The sequence below is a fragment of the Gorilla gorilla genome, chromosome 14 (genome assembly GCF_029281585.2).
Source record: "Gorilla gorilla gorilla isolate KB3781 chromosome 14, NHGRI_mGorGor1-v2.1_pri, whole genome shotgun sequence".
NCBI classification, from domain to species: Eukaryota; Metazoa; Chordata; class Mammalia; order Primates; family Hominidae; genus Gorilla; species Gorilla gorilla.
In genome coordinates this window covers 116,955,861-116,981,574 of record NC_073238.2, presented here as the reverse complement: position 1 = coordinate 116,981,574, position 25,714 = coordinate 116,955,861, and the positions used below count along the sequence as shown (strand labels likewise).

At 38.2% G+C, this 25,714-nt stretch overlaps 1 protein-coding gene and 1 pseudogene across 4 annotated transcripts in view; both read left to right on the top strand.

Moving 5' to 3' along the window:
* Positions 1–25,714, top strand: part of FGF14 (fibroblast growth factor 14) — a 679,448-nt gene that overhangs the window by 137,140 nt on the left and 516,594 nt on the right. The window lies entirely within an intron of this gene.
* Positions 1–25,714, top strand: part of LOC129526489 (large ribosomal subunit protein eL39-like) — a 37,274-nt pseudogene extending 11,560 nt beyond the window's left edge.

Here is a 25,714-nt window from a genome sequence, read left to right as displayed (position 1 = left end):
AGTCACTGTGTACCAGCTGTGTCCCTTGACAACAGGTCATGGTTCCTCTGAGGGAAACTTCTCTGACTCCAGGTTTAAATAACCACTCCCCTCTTGCCCTTTTTGACTCAGGTGTTTTAGTCCCCCACCATCTTTAGCTCCCAGATAGTGTTACTATCCTTTGTGGTTTCTGTACAACCTGTAAAGACTTGTAAATAATTCCTTTATAAAATCCCTACTCAAACAACAAGAAGTGTGTTATTTTCTGCTAGAACCCCAAATCGTATAGAACAAAATGAGGCCCTTAGACTTATTTGGTTTGTAGAAATATGCTTTAAGTGTCTGGTATCGTACTAGAAAAAACACAGACGATCTAATGGCCATATAACTCAATCAGCTGAAATGGTCAGAACTTTTTATTTTGGCCAGTTTTCGTGCTTTATATATTTCATGCTTTCCATGTCAATAGTAGATGCTAATTTTATGGAGAAGGAGCAAAGAATGCAAACTTTTTTTGAGCCTCAACTTTGCGTTGGTGTCAGTGTTCAGCATTCCATTGTCCCTATGCAATCCTAGTATGAATCTCATGAGAAAGGTCTATTTTGCTTCATTTTACAGATGAGTATCATGAGTCTTAAATTGTTTCACCAACTCTCTAAACTGGCAAATGACAGAGCTATGATTCAAACAGCTTTGATCTCAATCCATCTAAAATTGGTTCCCTGAATTTATTATACCTCAGAAGTACATAGGAATTCTTTTAAAAATACAGATTATTAGGACTATCTCAGATATGCTAAAAGAAAAAGGAAAGAGAAAACCTCTAGGGGTTCTCGATTTGGAAAGCTTATATAAGCCTTCACCCCTCACTTGGTGATTCTGATATGCAGCCAGTTTGAAAAGAATAAAGTTTTGAATTGATTCTGCCCCTAAATGACACTCAACTTTTTTCCCCTAGTTCTTACATTTGGCCTTTCAAATACCTTAAACAGAGCCATATACCAGAGAGTGAATTATTTCACTGTCTAAGAGTATTTATTCTGATTTTCCCTATAGGTCACTTAAACAAATTCTGAATTTTAGCAATTCTGCATGAATTAAAAGCAATATGAATTATGTCCAGAAATATTGTACTAGAAATATTTTTATCTGTACTAACATTTATTATTTAAAACAAAATTATATTAGAGTCCATGAAAATACGTAGAGCCTAAATTAGTAATTCTGATATTGTAAAAAGTGAACTAAGTATATGTTTTTATAAAAGTTGGCATAAAATGAGAATATTGGTATTGAATTACTTCATAATCTCTCTCTAATCTTCATGCATATTAGGTACTGTCTCTATTGGGGGTGCCTTTCATGTGTTTAAGGAATGAAGAAGAAAATGTGGTATTATGTAAACCCTTAGCACTTGAGACTAAATTTTTGTCCTATTCATCAAATTATGATACTACATAATTTTTCACTGCTCACTACTCCATTTCTCCATCTTTAAAATGAGTAAGTCCACCTTACTAAAGCTCAAAGAAATATCCTATAAAATCTGCTTTTTAAAATAAATCGTCCTTTCTCTGCCATCGTGGTGTGTGCTTGACTCCGCTTCTTGCCATGTCTTCTCACAAGACTTTTAGGGTTAAAAGACTTTTAGGATTCCTGGCCAAGAAACAAAAGCAAAATCATCCCATTCCCCAGTGGATTCAGACAAAAACTGGTAATAAAGTCAGGTAAAACTCCAAAAGGAGACATTGGAGAAGAACCAAGCTGGGTCTATGAGGAATTGCACATGAGATGGCACACATATTTATGCTGTCTGAAGGTCACAATCATGTTACCATATCAAGCTGAAAATGTCACCACTATCTGGAGAGTTGGACATGTTTTGTTGGGAATATATATTTTTTTCTCTCTGAATCTGTTATGAACGCATTGGTTTGCTGGGTTCAGTAATAAATACATGAGACCTTTCGTTCATTTAAAAATCAATCAAGCAATCAATCACTGACTTCTGAGATGATATAAAATAAAAGCATCAAAATAAAAGCAATAAAATAAGGTAAACATGAACTAATATGGGCTTCATAAAAAGTCCAAATATCAATGAAAGTGTGTTCTTCAACCATTGAGAATCCACTGCCTAACATAATGCTTTCCTGTTAGTGGGTGCTGAATTTTGGCTTTACTTGGCTATATTGGATCATTATTATATAATTTAACAGATATGTGCATGGATTTTTTTAGAGCTACATTTACACTTAAAAACCTATCAAAATAATTACTCCTGCTAGGAATTTTAGAAAGACTTTTTAAAATAAACAATTACCCACCAAGAAACTACAAGGTTAGAAGGGTGTCAGTGATAGGAATTGTAGCACCAGTTTTTCTTTATAAAGTTCCTCACAGGGACAGAGTGAGCATGAAATAAAAAGTGATTTTTCTTTTTAAGTTTGATTGGTTGAAAGGGAGGTCCAAGCAATAGTAGGTAGGAAATAATGATTCTGAATTTTTATTTCCATTGTAGATAGCAAACGTTTACTTCTGAAAAGCTTTAGAGTATTTAACCTGAATACCTAAATATTTCATCTTAAGCACTTAAAATGTTTAAGTGTTATAACCTTAAATTGTTTTATTTTTAGCATCTATTAGAGTAAAAATGTACAAGTATTTCTTGCTGTATCCATGAAAAAAAGGTTTTCCCAATAGTGTGATACTAAAGATCAGCATCTGCTTTATAACATTCACATCTGTTTGCTCACTGGAATTTACCCTGCCCTCAGCCACAGCTAGTACTGAGTGAATCCACAAGCCTACTGCTTCCAGGAAGAATCACGTAGCCAAACACCCAACTTAAGTGGGCCCCCTTTCTCCATGCATCCTGATACAGTTGCTAATGAAGCCATGCATCCCATCTGTCAAGCATTTTGGGTGATCACACCAAAGAGGCCATGGACAAAAAGAGCCCTACATATCCCCAGCTCAACAAAACCTACTGGGTACCCCCTATTTTATTTTTAGGGTAATATTTTCTTCTTTATTTAAAATTCAATAGGAAAAATCATTTTGTCTTTAAAAACTTATGAAAGTCTTTGAAAATTAGACTGTTTAATTTGAATTCTAGGAATGTGCTTACATATTTCCTTATGTGTGATGTATTTTTATAGAAGATATTGGACACTAAAAGCTGATAGCCACCCTTGTTAGAAAGGAACTATTTAGTCATTATTTCTGAGGCCTGCTGTCATCTTTCCTTCCCCGGTTTAGGAAGGAGAGGGTAGTATAACGGGTTATTTTGGAATATGCAAGACATGTGCTGATGAGCTATAATTACATAGTGACATCTTGGGAACTGCTATTTGGATGCTGCTTCCAGCTAATTTATAATTCTTTAAAGATGCTACATTCACATTGGTTTTCATTTACTTTCATTTTTTTCCCATTTCTTTAAAACTGGTAGCATTGCTATAGGTTTAAATATCTCAACGATTTTCTTCTACAACATCCAGCCAAGCTGAATTAAAACTTATTGTAACAGCCAAGAAGCTAAAGGTAAAGCTCCTTAAATATTTTCCAAAATTATCTAATTGCTTCTTACAAAACTTTTCCTTTGTTTTTGGTGCCTTGTTTTATCCTAATTATCATTCAGTCCAAGTGGATCTTATTAGGATCCCATGGTCTTTTTGCCCTTGCTGGGGACTGATGTCATTTTTTGCAGACACTGATCTAAAATAAAATGACATGAATCTCTTCAGATGAAACAATTTCAGTTATTCACTTTTCAGGTATCTGAGTGTCTCCTATGGACACAGTTTCTGCCCCTAAGTAGCTGACAATTTTTGGGGACAGGGACAGGGAAAGAGGCAGTCACAATAGCGGGCACAATGGGAGTACCTCTCTGGAGGAGTTAGGAAAGGCGCTGGCAAGTAACTTCTCTGTTGAGACACTTGGTATAACAGGCGTCATTCAGAGAAGGGGATAGGGCAGGGGATAGGGCAAGGAAGAACACTTTAAGCACGGAAACAGGATGTCTCACAAGAAGGAGGTGAGAGTGAACAGGCTACACTGGGTGTGTACTGCAAGTTGCTGGGTAGGATGAGGGTTCTAAAGGCACACTCAGTCCATTTACAGAATGTCTTAAAATATGGAGAGTTAGTTTTCTCTTGATCCTGATGCCCGTTTTGCTTCTTGGCAAGTTACAGCAAATGAACAGGAGTCAATGTGATAGCGATAGCAAAGTTGTCTCTTTAGTCACCCTATTAGCATGTTGTAGTGAATTGGAGAAGAGAAGCAGCTGCAGGTTTGCAGAGGAAATCAAAACAGAGCAATTGCTGATACTCCCCATGGAACCATCATGAAAGCTCAGCACAGAGAGGCTCTAGGGAGCCCAGCAGGCCGAAATGCTGCCACGCCAGTGCCTGGAGGGCATTACTTTGCTCTCCACTGCATTTGATTCTCAATCTTCATTTGACACTGAAACAAACTTTCAGTAAAAAAAAAGCGTGGTTGGGTTTCCAAGATCAGTGGCGAACTGATCTATATTTTACTTGAGGTAACTTGAGATTTAGTTTTAACTTTAGATATAAATATCTGAGAATTTGAGTACCAGTTACCCATTCAAAAGATAACTAGATTTCAACTGTGTCCCAAGGAAAGGTTACATAAAATTACTCTCTCCTCCCCTCCTCCCCCTTCTTTTCTTCTTCTCTCTTCCTCCTTCTCCTCCCCCTTCTCTTTTTCTTGTTCTCTGACTCCTCCTCCTCCCCTCTCTTTCTTGCCTGAAGATCAAGGGCTTCGCTAGTGATGTGCTCACCCTTAACCAACATGTAAATTATGAATCTCCTGAAAGGGGGTCGGGAACCTGGGAAACAACTCCCTCTGTCCTGTGAGGACTGAAGAAGTAGTATTTATACTTATGTTTTTAAAAGATGCAGAAAAACATGCTCCTGCTTTTTTCCAGAGCAAAGACATAAAGCAATGGGTGTCATAGAAACAGTACTGGAATCAGAGACAGATTCCTACTTCTGGCTCTATCACAGACTAGCTATGTGGCATCTTGGGCTAGTATGGGATGTTCAGTGCTTTATCTTTATCTATAACTCTGCTTCATTCGTTCATTCATATAAAAAACATATGTGGTGAACCTAGACTGTTCTAGGTGCTATACTGGCTTCCGGGGAATGTGAAGGTAAAAACATCCTACCTTGATAGAGCAAAGAGTGGATGGGGGGAGGGCTCCCACAGGGTCGATAAATCCAGAGATAAGCAAATTTACTATGATAGTGGGATGATATATATGCTATGAGGCAGGAGGACGTGAGTATCTACAAAAACAAGGAGGAGTGTCTCCTAACAGGGACTGGAGAACCAAGGTTGCAGTCAGGGAAGTTTTTATAAGGGAAGAGATGTTGGATGGACAACATAGAATGAGACTCTGTTTCAAAAAACAAAACAAAACAAAAAACCAGAAAAATAAAATTATTTAGGAGAGATGGCAGGGGGTGGGGATGTGCTCACAAAGGGAGTGTGGTCTGTTGAGGAGCTGTGAGGGGCTCAGTTTGTGTCCACAGGGCAGCTGTGTTGATGAGTGGTGGGCATGGACCTGGAGGGATGAGCTGAGGCCAGAGCCCCATGCAGCCTAGCATGTCATGCTTTGTATCTCATCCGGAGAGTGGCAGGAGCCACTGAAGTCTTTCAGCAGAGGAGTAAGATCATGATATTTGCATTTCAGGACAGCCTCTTTGTGCCTTGGTAGCGCCCATCACAAAATGAGCAGATGAATGAGGAGATGATTTCTAACTTTTTCAGATCATGTTCTTTTTTGAGAATATTAATTTTTTCTCTAGAAAAAATACACATACAGGTAAAACTATCTATCTATTAACTTCCTGGGAGGCATAAAGAGCCCCTGAAGTCCAACCATGGATCACAGGTTAATCAACTCCCCATTGTAATGGTCTGTGTTTACTTTTCACATTAGTTTTACTTGAATAGTATTTGTCCCAAACCTACTTAAGAGATCCTGACATTTTTTTACATTATTGTTTGTATGTTCCTCCATTCACTTAATGAAACCAAGAGCACATCTCTCACAAAGCTCATGTGCAGCCCCTCTGACATTACCCGCAGCACAACAGGTGGAGTCAGTGATTCATTGAGACAGCTATCATTCCAGGGAGCTTGGGCTCAGGGATGGTGGAGCGACCCATCTGCTGCCATCTGCTGCCATATTCTTCTCATGGGCTCCAGTCCCCAGACTGAAAGTATGGGGGCAATTATAAACACTCATGTAGGGGTTTGGCCATCGATGCCCAAGCTCCCAGAGTCCTAGGCAGGCCAGTGTCTAGGGTGAGGCAGTCCCAAAAGGGAACAAAGACAGAGGACCTCAGCCAATTGTGGCAGAGGAAAGGACACAGGAGCCTGGGCAAGCAAGAGGGGTGGAGGCAAGCGACCTCCATGGTCGCTTGGCCTCCTGGCCTCACTGGTGGGTGGGGCACAGTACAAATGTCCCTCACATGTGGGCTGAAGCTGCTGCTGTGCTCCCAGCTTGATATGGTTTGGCTGTGTCCCCACCCAAATCTCATCTTGAATTGTAGTTCCCATAATTCCCACGTGTTATGGGAGGGACCTGGTGGGAGATAATTGAGTCATGGGGGCAGCTTCCCCATACTCTTCTCATGGTAGTGAAGAAGTCTTACAAGATCTGATGGTTTTATATGAGGAAACCCCTTTCGTTTGGCTCTCATTCTCTCTTGTCTGCTGCCATGTAAGACATGCCTTTCACCTTCCACCATGATTGTCAGGCCTCTCCAGCCACGTGGAACTGTGAGTCCATTAAACATTTTTCTTTGTAAATTACCCAGTCTCTTTAAGTATGTCTTTATCAGTAGCATGAGAACAGACTAATACACAGCTATAAGTAGAAGTGGCTGAGGAACTGGGCCAGAAAGGGACATGGGTTAGTTCAGCTTGAAGAGCTAGGAAGAAGAAAAGAAAGGAGAACTGAAGGTGGCCCCTCCAGAAACACTGCAGACTGTCAGCCTTGTCAAATGCTTGGGTTCTTGCATGAAGCACTCCCTTTTCCTTGTGGCTTAGTGGCAGCAAGTATGAAAAATGGAAGTATTGATGGAAAAAATATACACTGGCAGAAGATGGGTAGTTGGGGACTCTATTGGTTAGAAATGCACATGCAAACGGCTGGGTGTGGTGGCTCACACCTCTAATCCTAGCACTTTGGGAGGCCGAGGCAGGTGGATCACTTCAGGTCAGGAGTTTGAGACCAGCCTGGCTTCTACTAAAACTACAGAAATTAGCTGGGCGTTGTGATGTACGCCTATAGTCCCAACTACTCAGGCTGCTGGGGCAGAAGAATCACTTGAACCCGGTAGGTGGAGGTTGCGGTGAGCCGAGATCATGCCACTGCGCTCCAGCCTGGGTGATAGAGTGAAACTCCGTCTCGAAAAAAAAAAAAGAAAAGAAAAGAAAGGAAATGGACATGCATGCAAAAAGGAAGAAAAAGATGTCAAATTAAAACCATCAGCAAACTATTGAAAGAATTCACTTCCAGAAAATGTCCTTATTATTGGAGGTAATGCATTTCTATCTGTTGGCAGGTATGCTTTTTGTTTTTCTAATAGGTAAACTGTGTATACCTACCATTATATACTCTGATGCTATTGTTGTGAGAGAAATGCCAATTTTAAGTTAGCTGATGCTTAATTTTGTAATAATCTTACTGCCTTTATTATGCCAATTATTATGCAAGCCAATTCTCCTTTTTCCTTATATACCAGATCAAGTTCAATACAAGCCACCAAATTCAGATAGAAACATGTTAATTCCATGTGAAAAGTGAAGGAAAATGGATGTTATTTCATTGAGCAAAAATATCATTTATTTTTTCAACATATTTTCAGTTCATGACCAATTATTTTAACTCAAACTACTTAGATTTAATTTATAAACCTGATATTGCATAACATATAACTTAAAGTCAAACTGTTCTACATAGACTAATTTTATTGTATTATCAGCATCGACTCTTAATTTTAAATCAAGCAATGTCACCCATTTGTTAAGCTTCCCTTATGTTCTAGCATGAGCAATTACTAGTAAGTTATATAATAATTTAGGACAGATCTTGTGGAGGAAGTAAGTTCTGCTTAAAATGTGGGAAATTCCAGAAGATGTGTTAACTCTTTAGAGCGTCTGATTCAGTAGTTCCCAAGGGAAGTTTGAGAAATGTTCCAACAAAATTTGACAAGTTGCTAGGCGCCTCTGTTTTAACTTGTACATTAGCTACTTTTTTCTTCTATTTTTTGAGACAGGGTCTCACTCTGTCATCCAGGCTGGAGTGCAGTGGCGTGATCACAGCTCACTGCAACTTCGACCTCCCGGGCTCAAGTGATCCTCCCACCTCACCGTGCTGAGTACCTGGGACTACAATGTGTCCCACCATGCCTGGCTAATTTTTTTTTAATTTTTTTTTGTAGAGATGGGGTCTCCCTGTGTTGCCCAGGTTGGTCTTGAACCGCTAAGCTCTCAGTCTTCCAAAATGCTGGGATTACAGGCATGAACCACCATGCCTGGCATGTTAGCTACTTTTGAAAGACTTCATAGAATGTATGTGACCTGTTGTCAATCTTTTCATTTCTCCCTCTCTTCCATCAACTCATACCATCCCTTTATATTTCCAGATCAAAACACTGCTCCATCCTGATTTAGAGTTTGAGTAATTGCTGTGCCTCACCTGTCCCCAAGTAGAAACTGAGTGGTCTTGGATACTTTTCCGATCAATGAGTTTTTTTTTGTTTTTAATTATTGTCAAATTCAAGTTTATTTTCTAAAACCCGTTTCTCCACCAGAACCAGTCCCACCATCAAGCATGCCTTGTAAAGGTTTCCTGACATTAAGTTTAGAGGAAGATGCGTTGAAGTACCAAGGTTACAGTCCTAAAGCAGCATGCTCACTCACAATATTAGCCCTTTAGAAGTTAGGTGATGGTGGGTGTCTTTGCAGACCTATGGTTTTAACTCAGTTAGACATGTACAAAATCAGGCAATAGTAACCTTTTTTCTGCCAGCATAAGTGTCTTAGACAGAAGAAAGGCTGTTTTTCTTCATCTACTTGCCCCCCAGAAGCAGAATTCCTTGATGAGATAATTACTTACTCACAACTTACCCAGGAAATTACATTACTTTGTAATCTTGCCTCATTTATAAGCAAGGGTAAATCTTCCATCATAGGACCTTTCTGACTGTATCTCTGCCTGTGAGTTAATGAGACAACTGATTGTACATGACAACCTCTTTTCTTTCCTGATTTATAAATCTTATTTATTCCTTTAAATGGATGGCTTCCCCCTCTCATCTGCTTTATTTCTTTTTTCTTTATTGTGTGATAATCTCATGTAAAAAGCAAAGGCAAATGGATGTTATTTCTTTGGGTAAAAATGCTATTTATTTTTCAACAATTTTTGGTTCATGTTTTGTGGCTGACTGAGTAGTTTTCCTATCACTGTACTTGATACCGAAAGATGGTTGGACATTTGGATTTCCCCTCTGGCCTTTCCTCTCCCTTTCAAAATCAAATCGTGCTCAAATTTAATCAGAATAAATGGCCAAAGGAGTAATAGAATATAGAGGAATAATTTACTATCTCTGGAACTCAGTGATGAAAGAGAGAAATTTTGAGGTGGTCTGCACTATCTTTCTGGTTGATGAGGTCTAAATGATTCAGTTTTGATTCATGGAAACAGGACTGTGAACAATGACCAGAATAAAAGGGGTTTCAAATTTAACATTTTCTTCCAAAGCAAGAATGGTAACTTTACATTAAACTGTCTCAGATGATCAATGATTTAGAGACTTCACCTAGCTATTTCCTAAAATAGTCTATTAACAGTTAATTAAAACATGAAGCAAGTTGGTGGGAAGAGTCCATAGCCTGCAATCTCTATATTTTCTCCAGGTCTCCAGGACTTCAGCTATGTTAGTGGTTCCCAACTGGGAGCCATTTTGCTCCTCAGGGGACATTTGGCAATGTCTAGTACATTTTTGGTTGTTATAACTGAGGGATGATGCTACCTGCATTTAGTGGGTAGAGGCCAGGGATGCTGTTGAATTTCCTACCATGGACAGGACAGCTCCCCATCACAGAATTCTTTAGCCCCCCAAATGTCAAAAGTTCTGCTGTTGAGAAACCCTCATCTGTACCAACGACTAGGACCACGTGGTAGGTCTTCCTTACAGATAGCCTCGAATGGAGGTCTTCTAGGGGCTTCTGGCCATCAGAATTCTTAGGAATCTTAATAAAGTATAAAATTGCTTCTGAGTCCAGGGTTATTTGGAGTGACAAAGAGGCTCCTGGACTCGCCTGGAAGCTCCTGTAAACCCAACTATGAGGATCTTGGTTTAGCCCCTGAGCTCCACCTGTAATGTATTTTCAGCTATGACCTCAGATCTGATCCAGAGCTCCAGTAGATCCCCCAGGCTGACTTTGCCCATCTCTAACATTTTGGGACAATGGCCGAACCCTCACAGACAACCTGCATTGTGAGTTTGTGCCATAAGCACTCACTGTGAGATTAACAAAAATATTAACCAAGTTAACTTTATAAAGGCCGCTATCCATGTTATATTTTAAGAAGTTTTGGGATTGTTTAAGGTTGTTAACTTAATGAGCAGTTTTTCCAAATAATGGAGAAATTCACCATCACCAACCAGTCTTGCCCTCTCTTGCTGGGGTGGAAACCTTACTACCCTTGGGTGGTGTTACCGTGTACTGTGTTCATTGTTTACCTTCACTTGACCTGTATTAGTTCAAAATCACATGAGGTGAGGGAATAAAATCTTCATCTTTATTGAGAGGAGGGACAAGAAAGAGACTTGTGTCAATGAAATGGAAATTTTCCTATCCCAGTTTACTTCTAATCACAAGGGTTCCATAATTAAGAGGCTTATATAGCATTTAAAGTTTATTTGTTTATACAGTACAATTTACAGTTTACAGTTCTTTCACCTCCAGCCAGCCTTTTGTATCTGATTCCACATCCCAATCCAACTAACCACAGATCGAAAATATGTGGGGGAAAAAACCCATAAAGAGTAAGAGTACAGCAAAAGCCAAAATAGACACATGGGATCTTATTAAACTAAAGAGCTTCTGCACAGCAAAATAAACTATCATCAGAGTGAACAGGCAACCTACAGAATGGGGGAAATTTTTGCAATCTATCCATCTGATGAAGTGCTAATATCCAGAATCTACAAAGAACTTAAACAAATTTACAGGAAAAAAACAACCCCATCAAAAAGTGGGCGAAGGATATGAACGGACACTTCTCAAAAGAAGACATTTATGCAGCCAAAAGACATATGAAAAAAAGCTCACTGGTTATTAGAGAAATGCAAATCAAAACCACAGTGAGATACCATTTCATGCCAGTTAGAATGGTGATCATTAAAAACTCAGGAAACAACAGATGCTGGAGAGGGTGTGGAGAAATAGGAACACTTTTACACTGTTGGTGGGAGTGTAAATTAGTTCAACCATTGTGGAAGTCAGTGTGGCGATTCCTCAAGGATCTAGAACTAGAAATACCATTTGACCCAGCAATCCCATTACTGCGTATATACCCAAAGGATTATAAGTCATTCTACTGTAAAGTTACATGCACACGTATGTTTATTGTGGCACTGTTCACAATAGTAAAGAATTGGAACCAAGCCAAATGCCCATCAATTATAGACTGGATAAAGAATATGTGGCACATATACACCATGGAATACTATGCAGCCATAAAAAAATGATGAGTTCTTGTCCTTTGCAGGGACACGGATGGAGCTGGAAACCATCATTCTCAGCAGACTAATACAAGAACGGAAAACCAAACATCACATGTTCTCACTCATAAGTGGGAGTTGAACAATGAGAGCACATGGACACAGGGAGGGGAACATTACACACAGTGACCTGTTGTGGGGTGGGGAGCTAAGGGAGAGATAGCATTAGGAGAAATACCTAATGTAGATGTTGTGTTAATGGGTGCAGCAAACCACCATGGCACGTGTATTCCTGCGTAACAAACCTGCACGTTCTGAGCATGTACCCATTTAACCAAAACTTAAAGTATAATTAAAAAAAAAAGAATAAGAATACAACAATAAAAATACATATAAGAAACAATGGAGTATAACAGCTATTTACATAGCATTTGCATCGTATTAGGTATTCTAACTCATCTGGAGATGATTTAAAGTATATGGGAAGATGTGCCAAGGTTATATGCAAATACTATGCCATTTTATAATAGGGACTTGAGTATTTGCAGATTTGGGCATCTCTGGGAGGTCCTGGAACCAGTCCCCTCGGATACCAAGGTACGGCTATATTTCATGAAATCCTCGCCTTGTTAAGCAAGTTATTATTACTGATTCCATTTTATTGATGAGGGAATTGAAGCTTAGCAAAGTTGTACAGCAGTTAAGTGGGAGAATCAAAACCTGAATACTGCTTTTGCCCCATGAAACCAGTGAGTTTCCCACTCTAGCAGGGCTGGGTCTTGCCTCAGTGGCCTCAGCCGTGTAAAAAAGTGCATGTCAACCAAAAGTGCATGTCAACCCTTAGGATGTGTCCTGCTCCAGTTCTTCCCATGCAACCTACATTTCGCAAGTGGCTCATTTTCTTTTTCTATTTGGTTGCAAAATGTGCATAATGCCTTTCCCAGCTATCTTCCTTCCTAACATGGTCCAGATAGATTAGATTAGCAGCATCTATATACAGGTGTCTGGGATCAGTAAAACATTGTGACTGGACTGGTACAGCATTATGCTGATAATTAATTTTATCCATTTGTGGGTCGTAGCCTCTGTAGGCTGAGATGCAGAGGAACAAAGAAAATGAGTTCTCTGGATTCATAAATTTCATTTCAAATTTATCAGTGATATTTAGATAAGGGTGTGCTTTTGCCAATAAAGGGAAAATTGTTTGGGGATTGGATGAGGCTTGGTGGAAGGAGAGATTTGGTAACATCATTTGGAGGATGCAGGAAGAGAAGTCTAAAAAGAGTCATGTAAAGGGTGTGGCATCTGATTTCCACTGAAGCACGAGGGATACTGGGTTCCAATTGCCCCAACGTGAATTTGGAAAAGGTGTCTCCTCTGATTGTGCAGAGCATAGCTAGTAGAGAAAACCCAAATCCCATAGGCTCAGAACTCGATGGCTGGCATCTCTACTGGACTCTAGCCCTCCTTGCCCCTTGTTTTTGTCCTTTATGCAGTGTACAAACTACTGTCTGCAGCAGTCCTCAGGATGAAAGAAATGCTGTTTCATCATGAGATCCTGTTTCTTGATGTTTTAAAAGATTGAATTTGGAAGTGAATAAAACAAAATCCAACAAGCCAACAGAAAAGGTTCTTGGGGTACCAACAGTTTTTACAAAGTCCAGAGGCTTAGAGTGCCATAAAAGCTCCAGCCCTCACTCAGAGCCTTCTGACTGGGTGCAGCAGCAGACAGGTGGATTGCAAGACAGGAAATAAAAGGAATTTTCAAACAGACATCCAGGCCTTAAGAAGTCGGCAGCTAGGAGGGAACCTTGTACCTCTATCCATAGTTCCCAGAGACAAAGATACCATACCAATGAGTAGTGATTTGATGTAGCATTCATCAAATATAATGAATTCATCAAATATAATGAATATAGCATTCATGTTTATAATGAAACATTCATGTTTATAATGAAAACTTCGTGTAATAAAAATCTGAATTCAGAGGTTTTATTTTCAATGGTTGATATTTTTAAGTGTTAAAGTTTATAGGAGAAAGTTCTGGTTATCCAGAAAATTCGTGTATGTAAGATGCTTAATTTCTCAATGAGGTTAGCTAAGCAAAGATTTGCAGAAAAATTACTCTAAAGATATTTTACTACAAAATTTATAAATAAAGGAATAACACTAAATAGGTCCTTCTTTGGAGTAAGTCATTTTGTATGTAGGCATTCCTAAATATGTTTTATGGGATAGAGATTTAGTAATATGTCAAATGTCTAGAACAATGCTTTTCAAACTTTGTTTAATGAAATATTAATCTTAGTTTATCAGCATATTAATCAGCATTCCCTGAAACAAATATGTCTCTTTAAATAAATTTGGGAAATACCAGGGTTAACAAAGTGAACAGGCTTCTTTATTGCAGGATTTCTCAGGGCTTTTAATATAGCAAAATGCACCGTGGTTTCCCAGAAGGGGAACATAATATTCAATGCCAGTCACACTTATGTCTGAACTCATTAAAAATCAACTCCACTTTGCCTACCCTGTTCCTTTACACATTGGTGGGGGTGGTCTGCTTTTCCTTTGGTGGAGGCTTGGATGAGGCTATGATATTTGATCACTTTCAGATAATGAAATTCCTCTTGCTATAAAAACAGACTTAATTCCAAAAGCATATGCACAATATACTGTGCAAAAATTAAGATTCCAAAGAAGTGCATTAACCTTGGACTTCTCCCAGGTCAGAGGAGGTTCACATTGGAAGCCTGTGTCCCAGGGAAATTGTGGCTGTCCTCTCCTTGTGCACTTCCTCCCTTTGGTAACTGCATTTAACTCCTTGATAGGGCGCAGTGTAGGTAAGAGGCTAGGCAGAAAGACAGTTGTGACCTAGCTCTGTTGCTTTCTGTCAGCTTGGCTGATGTTAAAGCTTACTCCTTCCATGATGGTGCTTTGAGGGGTGTCCTCTCCAACAGTTCCACTGATAGGGAACACATGTGTCTTTTTACCCTGGGGGTGGTCTTCTTACATAGGCAGGATCAAGACCATCTCCCTTTCTTTTGTGGCTGGGCCTGGTCCAGGGAGGAGTACTCATGCCTCCCCCTTAGTCCACTGTCAGAGAGGATAGCCAGTCCTTCTCCCTCCCAGCCCATGGTAATTGGTTCTAGAGTCCATGAGAGATTTCTCATGAGGAGGAGGAAGAAAATGCTCTGCACTCTAACTGAAGAAATCCTTTATGTATCTTTGAATTGCACCAAAGAATTCAAGAGATGTGAAAGAGTTTCCCAAGACTGTTGCTTAGGAATTGGGGAACAAGAAGGAAGTGCTGTCTTTCACTCAGATATCTGAGGACCACCAGATTGGTGACTCGGTTGAAATAGACACAGGTGTAGTCCTATGTCAACATTCAGCATTACATATTTCAACACAGAAGATAACAGAAGATACCCTCGAACGTGCATGCGCCCATGTGCGCGCGTACACACACACACACACACACACACCCCTCTCAGTACCATACCATAATTCTCTGAGCTGTTGGTCACTCTCACACACAGTCTGCATTCCGCACTGTCTGCTCTGTCCATGACCCTCAACAACAGCTCCCATTGTTCTGCAAAACTGCTGTCTTCAAGGCCAACCTTTTCTTTCTGATTGTGGTCAATTTACATTTTTTGTTTGTTTTTTTAGCACTGTGCTCTCTGACCACTTTAGGAATTTCCCTTCTGATTTGAACAACATTTTGCTATCCAAGTTCTGTCTACTTTTTTAACCAGTTCTTGCTCAGTGTATCTCCTTTTGCTTGTTCTCAAGTAAGGGAGTAACAGGGATAAACTCCCACTCCTTGGTAAATCTTTCTATCATTTTTGGAAATCTCATCCATTGTAGTAAATGCTCTTACATCTTCATCTTCAGGCCGTGACTTCCATCTAGCCTCCATTCACGTTTCCAGGTTTATGTCTGCAATGAGCATTCCATGGCTCTACATAGATGCCCCACCATACCTAGAACCCATGTATCCCAAACTCAATTCTTTCTTTCCCAGGACATTACTTCCTGCACTTCCTTAGTCTATCAATGGCACTGTTATTCTCTTGACCATCTAGACTTGAAATTTTGGCGTTTGGACTCCTCCTGCTCCCTTGCTTTATATGTAATCAGACATCAAGTCTCAATCATTCTTTTCTTTTAATGCTTTTTTCAGCTTTCGTTCTACTGCCTGTCTTGTTCATTTATTTTTCACATCACGAAAGATGGTGTGGACATTTTTTCTCTCTTCACTTTTTCTTTATGCATGTAATATGTTTTGCGTATTTCACCTGAAGTCGTCCTAAAACATGGCTTTCATTCTGTTAATTCCTGGTGCAAAATACATGGCTCACAATTTCCTGGTGAATTTAATCCAAACTTAGCCCAGAATCCAAACCTCTTGGTAATCTGGCCCCCATCTCCCTCTCCCACTCTGTACTCCACTTTTCCTTTTATACAAACACTATGCTTGAGTCAGACTGGTATCCACATGTTTATACTGAACACATCAAATCTACTTCCCACCCCTCTGCTTACTGGAATCTTGAATATCTCAAATAAGATATATGTACTCTAAACCTGTGTAAAATGCATGTCTGCAGCATTGTCTCATTTTATCTGTTTCCTCATTTTATTTTAGTTGGTAAAGAAGTATACATTAATAATTTCTAAGAGTCAAAAAGAAAGGGACAATATTTTCTACTTCTTTGTATATTCCAAAATGCTGAAAACCATGCCTTACAAGCAAAGTATATACTTTTAAAAAAACTTTTATTTTAGGTTCAAGGGTACATGTGCAGGTTTGTTAAATAGATAAACTCGTGTTGTGGGGGTTTGTTGTACAGATTATTTTGTCACACCAGCTACTAAGCCTAGTACCTAATAGTTGCTTTTTTACTGTTCCTCTCCCTCCTCCCACACTCCACCCTCAAATAGGCCCCAGTGTCTGTTGTTTCTCTTTGTGTTCATGTGTTCTCGTCATTTAGTTCCCACTTCTAAGTGAGAACATGCACTGTTTGGCTTTCCATTCCTATGTTAGTTTGCTAAGGATAAGGGCCTCCAGCTCCATCCACATTCCTGCAAAGGACATGATCTCCTTTTATGGCTGTGTAGTATCCCATAGGATATATGTACCACATTTTCCTCATCCAGCCTACCATTGATGAGCATTTAGGTTGAGTCCATGTCTTTGCTATTATGAATAGTGCTGCAATTAACATACGTGTGCATGTGCCATTATGGTAGAGCAATGTATTTTCCTTTGGGTATATACCCAGTAATGAGATTGCTGAGTTGAATGATAGTTCTGTTCTTAGCTCTTTGAGGAATCACCACACTGCTTTCCACAATGGTTGAACTAATTTATACTTCCTCCAAGAGTGTATAAGCATTCCTTTTTATCTGCAACCTTGCCAGCATCTATTATTTTCTGAATTTTTAATAATAGTCATTTTGATTGGTGTGAAATGGTATCTCATTGTGGTTTTGATTTACATTTTTCTAATGATCAGTGATATTGAGGGTTTTTTTCATAGGCTTGTTGGCCTCATGTATGTCTTCTTTAGAAAAGTGCCTGTTCATGTTCTTTGCCCACTTGTTTTTAATGGGGTTGTTTGATTTTTTTTCTTGTAAATTTCTTTAAGTTCTTTATAGATGCTGGATATTAGACCTCAGATGCATAATTTGCAAATATTTTCTCCCATCCTGTAGGTTGTCTGTTCACTCTGTTGATATTTTCTTTTGCTGTATAGAAGCTCTTAAGTTAATGAAATACCATTTGCCAATTTTTGCTTTTGTTGAGATTGTTTTTGGCATCTTCATCATGAAATCTTTGCTAGTTCCTATGTCCAAAGTGAAATTGCCTAGGTTGTCTTCCAGGGTTTTCATAGTTTTTGGTTTTATATTTAAATTCTTAATCCATCTTGAACTTTGCATATGGTGTAAGGAAGTGGTCCAGTTTCAGTCTTCTTCATATGGCTAACCAGTTTTCCCAGCACCATTTATTGAATAGAGAGTCATTTCCCCATTGGTTACTTTTGTCAGCTTTGTTGAAGATCAGGTGGTTGTAGGAGTGCAACCTTATTTCTGGGCTCTGTATTCCATTCCATTGGTCTATGTGTCCGTTTTTCTACTAGTACCATGATGTTTTGGTTACTGTAGCACTGTAGTATAGTTTGAAGGGTTACGTGAAGCCTCCAGTTTTGTTCTTTTTGCTCAGAATTGCCTTGGCTGTTCGGGATATGTATATATATGTTCCGTATAAAATTTAAAGTAGTTTTGTCTACTTCTGTAAAGAATGTCATTGGTAGTTTGATAGGAACAGCATTGAATCTATAAATTACTTTGTGGAATATGGCCATTTTAAACTAATTTGATGTTGATTCATTGAAACATAATAGAGTCAATCATTAACTGCCTAACAAACCTGGATGTAAAATTTCCTCATTTTCCCCAATGAATAACAACGATTTGTGTTTCTCTGTGTTGAAATTTGCTTTGCCTTCTCTGTCAGTGCCAGCTCCATCTGTTTTAAGTGCTTTTGCATGGCGTGGGGATATAAGTTGAGGGTTTGCCATTACATTTTCAAACCAACTCACCTTGATTTTCAAAAGGTAGCCTAGATAGTTACATCTGTGTAGCATTGCTTGCTCTCCTTTGTTAATTCAACATTTGAAGGCTGATTGGCTATTTGAAAATCTTAACATTATAATGACTGCCAAGAGGTGTAACAACGTTGATACTGATGGTCATTTGCTTTATCAATTCTCATATTGAATATGATCATTCTTAAATTTTTTGAGAATACATATAGCAAAAGCAGTAGTCTAGCCGTAAAGGAGAGATGAATTCTGTGAATGTATCTCGCAGTGGCTTATCAGATATCTTGGCTAAATTACTTGAACTTTCTGTGCTTCACTTCTTTTCTAAGACAAAAGAAAATGAAAATGTCCACCTATCACATAATCTGTTTTAGAAAGAAAGGAATGAAACAAAACATTGGTAATGTTTTATGTATCATGATCAATTGCAAGTTTTTCAAGTGGTAAGTAGGAAAAATGAAGGCATCCGGTTTTTACCAGACTGTAAGCTGCTAAATTTGTGTTTTTCTTACTATACTTTAAAATTGTATGCACTTGATCTGTCTTGCACACAGATTTGTTCCTGAATATTAAGCAAAAATTTAAATTTTAAATATCAAATGACACTTTAAAAACATATCTCAATTATCATAATTGTTTTTTGAGGGTAATAGAAGCCCTCAACACACGTAGTGTGCTTATTAAATCAGGTAATGCTGAGAGGTGTTTATTTAGTCCAGAGGATAGTGTGTGTTCAGGAAATGCTACCATCCTATTAAAATTATTTTTCATTAAATCCTTATAAAATTAACAATCTAAAGGAAATTATATAGAAATATTAATGTTAGCTGAATTTGAGTTTATGGATAATTTTTTTCTACTTCTAATTTACCATTACTTATTTCATAAATTTACTCCTTCATTTAGAAACCTTTCTATTGAATCTCTCCTATATGCTAGGCACTTTGATGAGCCCCAGTCATGAAAATAAAAATAAGGCCAACATGAGACTTTCCTGGTAAAACTTAGTCTACATTTTTAAGACTCATTGTAAATACTTTAAAGACATTTCAGTAATTGTTCTCTAACGTTTTCTAACTACCAGCTTCTAATAGAAGTGTTTATATTTACAAACTGCTATAAGCATAGGGAGACACAACTACATTATTCTTTTGGATCTGAATTCTTACAAGTAACTCTTCGGAGAGGCTGTCTGTGTACCTTGTCTTTTTATAGATATGACTGCATGACTCACTCAAGCTCAGGTAGGCTGTAGATGGCATTTGGGATCATTTAAAGAACGAGCACACATACGGAACTGATTTGTCCACTGGCTGGGATTTCTGAAAAGAAGATGTGATAAATATCTCTGCAGGCATTCCCTAAATGGAGAGCAACTGCTCTTCTTATCTTTTGATGTTGATTAGAGGTAGTTAGTAGTTTCCATATTTCATGTTATAAGAATAAATTGATGTTTTTTCTACTACTTTATTGAAAGGCTACTATTGTGAAATTATATCATTTCCGGGTTTAAACACATTAAATCTGTTTTCCTCTGTGTATTTATGTGTGTTAACAGAAACATGTGGTTCTTCCTTGGAAAGGTATCCTAGGATACAAGAGGCCATCCACATGGCCTCTGCTGGGATGGAGCACAGTTTCTTTCTCTGTGCTGGGTCAGGCACATTTCACTGGCATTTTCAATATTCTTTACTTGAGAAGAAGATATATTTGCCTCACAAAACCAGTTGTGTGATTAAAATGGCACCCTGATTTTCACCTGATTAAAATATTCAGCTCATTGTATGCAATGACATGAAAAACCTAAAGGACTTGAGATAATTCATATAGATTCACATGACAATTGTACACTCGGCTCTCATCCATTGTTTCCCCAAAAGCCTTCAAATTTCTTTAATTTGATGATAATGTAATTTTAAGGAAGATTTTTTTTTCATTTAAAGTGCTGTCCTTATTTATTTAGTTATTAGCTCAAGCAATTGTGTGTGTCAATTGGTCAAAAAGTAGAACCCTAGGAAACCAGAGAGGATGTGGGAGCTGCACAAAAACCATGGCATCCCTATTTCTATGTATCAGGGATGAGATTTTTATTGCACATCCAACTTGCAAGTTACACTTTTCAACAAAAGAACTCAAGACAAATACAGAACTCAAAAATGCATACTTCAGACCCAGCACAGATCTACAGTACTCCTCAAATTCCAAGAAGATTCAGTCTCAGAGTAATAAGTACCAGTTTAAATTTTATAGGACACATGGAGAATACAGACCGCGTCTGTAGTACTCTCATTTAAAACTTAGAATTTAGGGGAAACTTTGAAGGAATCACATAGGTAAGGAATTAGCGCTTACTAAATATAATGATGAGGGGCTTCTACAGTAGGAAAAGCATCCCAGTGCAGAACAGGATGGGATGAGAATAGTAAGAGATGCTTCAGAGCATCTGCTTAGTCTAGACAACCCAAGAAGAGAAACCTGAGCGGGACTTGAAAGAGTTCTCATCAACATAGTTGCCAAAGGATTTTTAATAGTGTTTCAGTGAGAGGAACTGTCCTTTATAGCTGTTTTCTGTATATATGTTCATTAATTAAAGCACTACTGCTAGTAGCTTCACTCTTGCTGACCACCTATTTGCCAGTTACCAGGCTAAACACTTATTTTAACATCATGTGGTGGATTGTCATACTCTCTTATTATATACATTTCATTGAGGGCCAGAGAAATGTAAAAAAAAAAAAAAATGCCCAAAGTCACACAGCTCTTAATTGTGAGACCTTGAATTGAAACCTTTGTCTTCCTGCCTCCTTTCCATGTTACCATACTTTTTATCACACTGATACCCCAACTTATTTTATATCAGTACTTGAAAATTAGTTTTTTTGTTGTTAATTGTTTCAATTGAACAATTCAATTATGTGTTGTTATAAATAAATGTCGGGCTTAGATATTTATCACCAGTGACTTGAGTTTATACAGTTACATAATCTATTTTGGACTTTAAAACATTTTTGAATTATCAGGATTCCATATTCAAATGGAGTTCCTTCTGGGAAAGGTGGCATTAAAAGGCAGAATTTGGTTGAACAAGTCGATTTCTTCTGTATTTGTGATGGTAAAAGCTAGGCTGCTATGACAAAGAGACCATCATTTAAAGAAGATAGAAAGTTATTTTTCTCTTATTGTAGTTCAACCAATTTATTCTGACAGAGTAGCTTGGCTTTGTTATGTTATTCAGAGACCCAGCATATTTCCATGTTGTTGCTCTGCTATCCTTTAGGGCTTTATTGTAGCTGACCAACATTATGTCCCTGTTTTAGCTTATGAGGAAATGAGAAAAAAGGAATGGTGGACTACATAACTGAGGTTTTATGGCCAAGCTTTGGAAGTAGAACACACTGTTTTTACTCACTTCCATTGATAAGAACCTAGTCACATGACTAAACCTAAAAGCAAAGGAGGCTGGGAAATATAGTTTCTAGCTGCGCAGCCCAATACCTAGGGCAAGAGTAGAGAACTGATTTTGAGGGAAAGCTTGTCTGTCACACATTGGGAGGAGTAGTATTCTAAAAAGACAGGATTGGTTAAACAAATGGATTTCCAAGCAAAATACTGTGAAAACGACAAAGACTGTACATGAAGTAGATATGCCTAGAGGAGATAATGCATGTGCTGTGGTTTGAATGTGTCCCCCCAAAAGCATATGTTGGAAAGTGAATCCCCAATGCAGCTGTGTTAAGTGGTGGGGCCTAATGAGAGGTGTTTAGGGCATGAGGGCTCTGATGCCTCAGGAATGGATCAATGCTGTTATCATGAGAGTGGGCTCATATTCATGGAATGGATTCCTTATAAAATAACAAATTTGGGCCCCTTTTCTCTCTCTATCTCTCTTACTCTCTCTTTGGCCTTCCACTTTCTGCTATAAGATGATACAGCAAGAAAGCCTTTGCCAGATGCTGACCCTGATCTTGGACTTGCCAGCCTCCAGAGCCAGGAGCCAATTAATTTCTGTTCATTATAAATTACCCAATCTCAGGAATTTTGTTACAGCAGCTGAAATGGACAAAGACATCATGTCACTTCACAGTATGGTCAGGGCTTGGCTCTTCCTGCCTGTCAGATTCTTTTTGTCATATTTACAACTTAAGTGCAACTTAAATGTAATATTTTCTGTATTGCCTGAGGAATATTCAAGAAAGAGGGAGTTAAGAGTAGGACCACTTGGGACCTCTGTGAGCTAATAACTTATTCATACAGTTTACAAATATTTTACATGTATTTCATTTTATTTTAGCCTCCCAAACTAGGTTACTCTGATGAGGCTCATTATACAATGCTTTGTACTTGAAATTCAGACAATGACTTGAAGGAACAGGGGTTTAACTTCAAATCAAAAGCCACTGTACCTTTCATTACCCTCATTTGGTGTCTTAAAGCCAAAAGAGAGCATTTAGTTGATTTTTTATTTTCAGGTTGCCAAGAATAAAGATTCTTTGAATCTTAAATACAAAGCAAGCAGAACTTGCATGGCTTGTAGAAAATTATTTCCTAACTAAAAATAAGACTTCCTGGCAGGAGCTATTTGCTGTATCAGAGCTTTAGGGCTTCTCATTGGCAAAACCTTGTCCCCAGCGGTTTGTCTATCTTCATTGTACTCTAAACAAACTCTTTCTTCATTAAGTGGATGGCTCTGTAGGTAATGGAAGGATAGGCTGGCTGCTACTCATGGAAAGGGTTTTTTAATAATGGAAAAAAATAAACTGTCTTGATGCTCAAGTTCTTGAGCCCAAATTAGCAAAGCAGGTGGACAGATCATATTTTTTCTATAGCATAACTCCAGGAGGATTCTGAGCTGTCTTTGTTAGTTGTCCTAGTTTCTTTTGACTGATATTCAACAAAGAAATCTTCATCTTATAACTTTATTGCTGTTTCTTCTAAAGAGTCTTTTTACGATGGGGAAAGAACAGGGCTGTTGTGTTTGGCCACATGGATTGTATGGGGTACAATTGCAGAACGACTTGGGAATGTGAAGGCAACAAGTGACCCCTACCATTTCTTGTTTACTAGGGTAAAGGGATATGGGACTTGAAATTATGCTCCTTTTTTGTTATAAGTTTTCTCATACATGCGTGTAATCTGTCCTATCTATGCAAAGGGGAAAAAAATCACCAGGAATTGGATTGCTGTTGCGGCAGAGTCTTCTAGCTAGAATCTACAAGAATGCCCCTTTCTGTATGAGTGCCCCTTTCTCTACAATGATCAAAGCGTCCACTGTTCATTATCAGTCTGGTGGGATATAAAGACTCGAATTCTTTTAATTTGTGTTTTCCTGATTTCTGGTAAAGCCGAACATCTTTATTCATGTTAATTTGACATTTGCATATTCCCCCCACCCTATGCCACCCTGAGAATTATCTTTTCAGAACCCTTGCCTATTTTTACATTTTGCCCTTTGCCTTTTCTCCTAATGATTTGAAGAAGCACTTTTCATGTTATGGACCTTAAACATTTCCTATTATGTATTTTGATAATTTTTTTAAATAAGAGGGTAAAAATTATTCTCTTGTGTTGTTTCTCCTAATTTTGTTTATTCCATTAAAGTTTGCATCTTCAATCCTTCTGGAATTTACATGTTATTCTGTGGTAGGTATTTAAAAAATGTTTTAAAAAATTTTATGTGTTACAAACATTCCAATTATACTCTTTTAGTCATTTTTAAATGGTAGGTATTTATCTTTCCTCTCCTGTAGCTGTTTCTTCCAGCAATACTTACTGAGTAGTTCATAGCTGAGGAGAACGGGCACTGCAGTAGTTGTCCTTACAAGTTGTGTGTTTTCCAAGAAAGGGTGTTTTTCTATGAAAGAGGGAGACTATAAACCAGATATGGTGGGAAGCAGAAAATTGGTCTATTATTTTGAAAGATGCAAATATCAGCTTTTGAATTTGCCGGGAAATGTTTATTTTAGTTGAGCAATGTTAACAGTAGAGGTAGGCAAGGAAAGCATGCTTTGCAGAGTGAAGACATGTCTTTATTATATAATGTGTGAGCCGGGGAAAGCATTATTTTATAGAGCAGGGAGTAGCAAAGATAACAGAATGACTGCATTTGGTTGGCCATATGCTTTATATTCTGTTTTGAATTAAGATCGCTATATATAGAGATATTTTATCTGTACCTTCTAAACTCCTGTTCATAATCTTGCTGAGAGTTATGTATGTTATCTGTAAGAAGCATTTTCTCCCTATGATGCTGATAAAAAATAACAATGCAGGTGCAAGGAGACAGCCAGCATTTCTGGTAATATTCTTGAGATAGACTATGCTATGAAGTGGTAAAAGCATTGTGTTAAAATTTCCATTGTAAAATAACACATTTTATAAGTGTGCCTTTTAAAGAGAGCCTTTCCCCAATCAGAACAAAATGCTAATATATCCTTTGCATTTATCTTGTAAAATTACATTCTAGATTTCTTGATCCTAATTACATACTTTGGATGATTTTCCTGCTTCCAGTGACATTTGTTAAAGGTGTGTTTTCTTAAACTTTGTGTTTAAAAAAGGACTTTCTGGTCCTCTTTTTGGAAGATGACCTGTTGTGAAGGAGGGAATCAGAAATAATTAAGACAATATCAGAAGGGTTGCAGTAAGAAAAGTAAATCCTGAGTCATAAAACCCAGGAAAACTGTGTCCAGGTTTTCTTGGTCATTTAGTGGCTCTATTCATTTGCAGAGCTCCAGAAATCAAAGGGACCACTTTTGGTTAGGGGCATTATTTCATAATCTTTTTTTTTACTTGTTAGTCACATGTGCAGCTAATGCTATAAATGCATATTCCCCATTTAGCAGTTTCACCAGCCTCATTCAAATTCCAAAGCAGAAAATTGGTTGGAGTCTTCCGTAAGCCTTGCTACTCAGTGTGGTCCTCACACCAGAAGCATCAGCATCTCTTGGGAGCTGGCTAGGAATGCCCAACCCAGAAGAATTGAGTCAGAATCTGCATTTCTTACAAGACTAATGTTTGAGAAACACTTTTCTGTAGCACTAATGGAACAAATATAATTTGGCTTTTAATTTCTATCATGTTTAGTTCGTCTGATAAGTACACTAGACATTTCTTTCAACAGAAAACAAACAAGCAATATAAACGCCAAAAAACCAGTTTGGCCACAGTATGTTGAAACAGAAAAACCTGTACAGTAACTGGGTAATACACATTTCTACAATGCAATTGCTACTTCAGGGCTTTGGAGTCTGACAGATGTGGGCTGGGATCCTGGGGTTGTCATTTACCGTTTTTTTTTTTTTTTTTTTTTTTTTTTTTTTTTTTTTTTTTTTTTTTTTTTTTTAA